We start from the raw sequence: 2,664 nt of genomic DNA, 5'->3' as shown, positions 1-2,664 counted from the left end.
TCAGGCCAGGTGCTGAGGCCCGGATTTCCCACCTGCTGGGAGCTCTGCAGAGCCACATGGGGCGCAGGAGACTGTGGTAGGTGGTGTAAATTTTGCTCCCACCAGTTCAGCTGTACTTCCTCTAGCCCCCTCATTTCTACCCTTCCCCAGGAACTGAGGGCTTAGGAGCAGGGGCAGGGTAATCCCTACCAAGCAGAGACCCAGTGAGTGCTATCTGATGCCTTGCTATTTCCTCCTAGCCTTCCTTTCCTCCTCTGCCCTTTGGTCTCTGCTCCCTGTGAGGAGGCGGAGGCTGTGCAGGCTGCCCATCCCACACAGCTCTTCCCTGCATCTCTCCCATTTGTGCTGCCAGGATCCAAGCCCTGCCCTTCCAGGGCAGCAGAAGAGCAGGGCAGCAGTGTGCAGTAGCATTTGGGCAGGAGGTGGGAATGACAAAACCCACGGGAATCCAGAGCCGGAGGGCTGCAGCTCTGATCTTAACTCTCCCTAGCAGGTGTCTCTGCAACCTGCTATTTTTAGAGCTGCTTTTTCATTTCCTGTGTTGTTGGAGTTTCAGCCTAGCACTGTCACTGCGAGGTGTGACCACAGGCTGGGCTGCTGCTGAAAATCAGTTGTTGTTCCTGGAGCAGCCATGAAGCTTACCTTTAGCTAGCACCAGCTGCTGACTTGTTGCGGTTGCACCAGCTGAGTCTCGTCCAGCAGCCTGGCTCCAAACCCATGATATGGGGCTGGCAGTGAAAGGCTGCCCATTTCCCTGGGGAGACACCACAGGCCCTCTGTGCCCAGGCACCTGGGGCAAGGTGAAGGGGAACCCAAGGATCAAAACCAGCTGAGTAACATTAGTATAAAAATAGCAGACTGTCCATGAGGGGATGGGATGCTTTGCCCACTGCTGTGTGACTAGAGGATAGGTAAGAATAAGGAGGAAGAATAGAAGAGGAAGGATGAATACTTTATTAATATTGTTATTTTTCTAGTTTTTTCCCTCAGATATCTTTGTGTGACTCTGGCTGAATTAGGTGGGAGAAGCAGTTGTGGTTTTGGGAGTAAAATTTGCGTCATTAGGCATTGTCTGAAACAGCCCAGCAAAGTAAAGGCTGGTAAAAAGTTACTGTTGTCCAGATAAGTAATAAAAAGCCAGCTCCTTGAGGATAGATATGTACTTATACAGGGGATGAGGCCTTATTCTGCAGAGATAAGTTCTGTTCCCTCTTAGCCCAAAGGTATTTGGGAATCAGTGTGCTTATTCCACAAATCTGCTTTTGTGAGAACAGAGTTTCTCTATCTGTCCTTTCAGGGAAGGTGTTGGAGCTGTGCATCAGGTCTCCTCTCCCTCTTGGTGGTCCCCGCTACCTCCGTTGGAGCTGGAGATGGCAGTGCCACTGACACAGACTGAGAACCAAAGACATACTATCTTGTTTGCACAGTTTTGGTCAGGCGTGATTTGTGGAAAACTGTATCCTGGGCCTTACTGGACCAGACAGTGAGACAGGGTGAGGCAAGACACTTTAGAGATGAGAGTTTCTCCCCTTGCCACAACCCTGTTGCTCTCACAGGCACAGGGATGCTCCATGAACCTTACACCTCTACTCCTACGCCAGAAAAAAGGGCAGCGAGCCACGTAACATGACATACCTGCTTCCCCTCATTCCATTTGGACTCTTGTCTCTGTGTGTGGCCACTGATGATTGAGAAACTGTGGTGCTCATTCCCTTTGCACACATCTGCATTGCCTCTCATAGGACTACTGCCTGGCAAAAGCCCTCCAGAAAGTGGAGATGCCAAAATAGAGACATGCATACTTGCTTTGCCAAGGTGCAGATGGCAGCCTGGTGCCACACAGTACTTTTGCTGATTCTCTTTCTGGAGTGGTTGCAGATGGTGGAAAACAAAAGGATGCTCTCCTTGGGGAACTGCCTACAGACATCCCACACAGAAACCCTTGGGAAGTGGAGTGGGAGGCAGGATGCTGTGTAATCAACCCTTGATACCACCCTGTGGTGCACCTAGACACAAGCACAGGATGTGTCCTCGGGTTAATTCAACAAAAAGACCATTGTGGGCTCACATATGATCCACATCAAATCCTGGACAGCTGGCGGGGCACAGATCTGGGATTAATAACTGTGGATCCCCCGCACTGGAAAGGTGCATAGTAGTGGTAGCTCAGGGACCTTGGCAGCTCTGAGGAACTGCTGTGTGATGGCTGCCTTCTCAGTAAGAGGATTAGCTATAATTAAATGATGCTGGCTTTATTAATTAAATGGCTCTGTTCAAATGATCCTTTCACTGCTTTGGGGCAGGGTTTTCAGAAGTGCTCAGCCTTGCCCTAACTGCTCTCGCAAACGGTAGTCAGGGATTGTACCAGCACCTCCAAGGAGACCATAGACCTTCTGAGAACCTGCCTCCAGCCTGAAGCCCTTTGGCTGCCGTGGTGGGACAGACAAGATACTCAATGCCACTCGTGGGGTATTTGCAGCTGTTCAGCTCTCCCTGAACAAAGCACAGTCAGAGTCAGGGCACGGCGAGGCAGGAGAGCCCCAAGAAACAGCAGTGGGGTGCGGAAGGCTGGGGATTTCCCTAGGTGGGCTGCTCCCCAGGGAGGCGGTGCTCCGGGAAGGGGGCATGGGAAGGACACTCCAGCCTTCAGATGTGCCTCATGGA

At 51.5% G+C, this 2,664-nt stretch overlaps 1 long non-coding RNA gene across 1 annotated transcript; it reads left to right on the top strand.

The window, feature by feature from the left end:
* The first annotated feature begins 284 nt into the window (after positions 1–284).
* On the top strand, positions 285–2,264 carry LOC106017309 (uncharacterized). Its single transcript, XR_011807846.1, has 2 exons — positions 285–911; positions 978–2,264. It is a non-coding gene; the product is annotated as an uncharacterized lncRNA (long non-coding RNA).
* The last annotated feature ends 400 nt before the right edge of the window (positions 2,265–2,664 follow it).

The sequence above is a fragment of the Anas platyrhynchos genome, chromosome 3 (assembly GCF_047663525.1).
Source record: "Anas platyrhynchos isolate ZD024472 breed Pekin duck chromosome 3, IASCAAS_PekinDuck_T2T, whole genome shotgun sequence".
Taxonomy (NCBI): Eukaryota; Metazoa; Chordata; class Aves; order Anseriformes; family Anatidae; genus Anas; species Anas platyrhynchos.
Note: the sequence above shows the minus strand (reverse complement) of the source record. Positions and strands in the feature narration are given on the sequence as shown.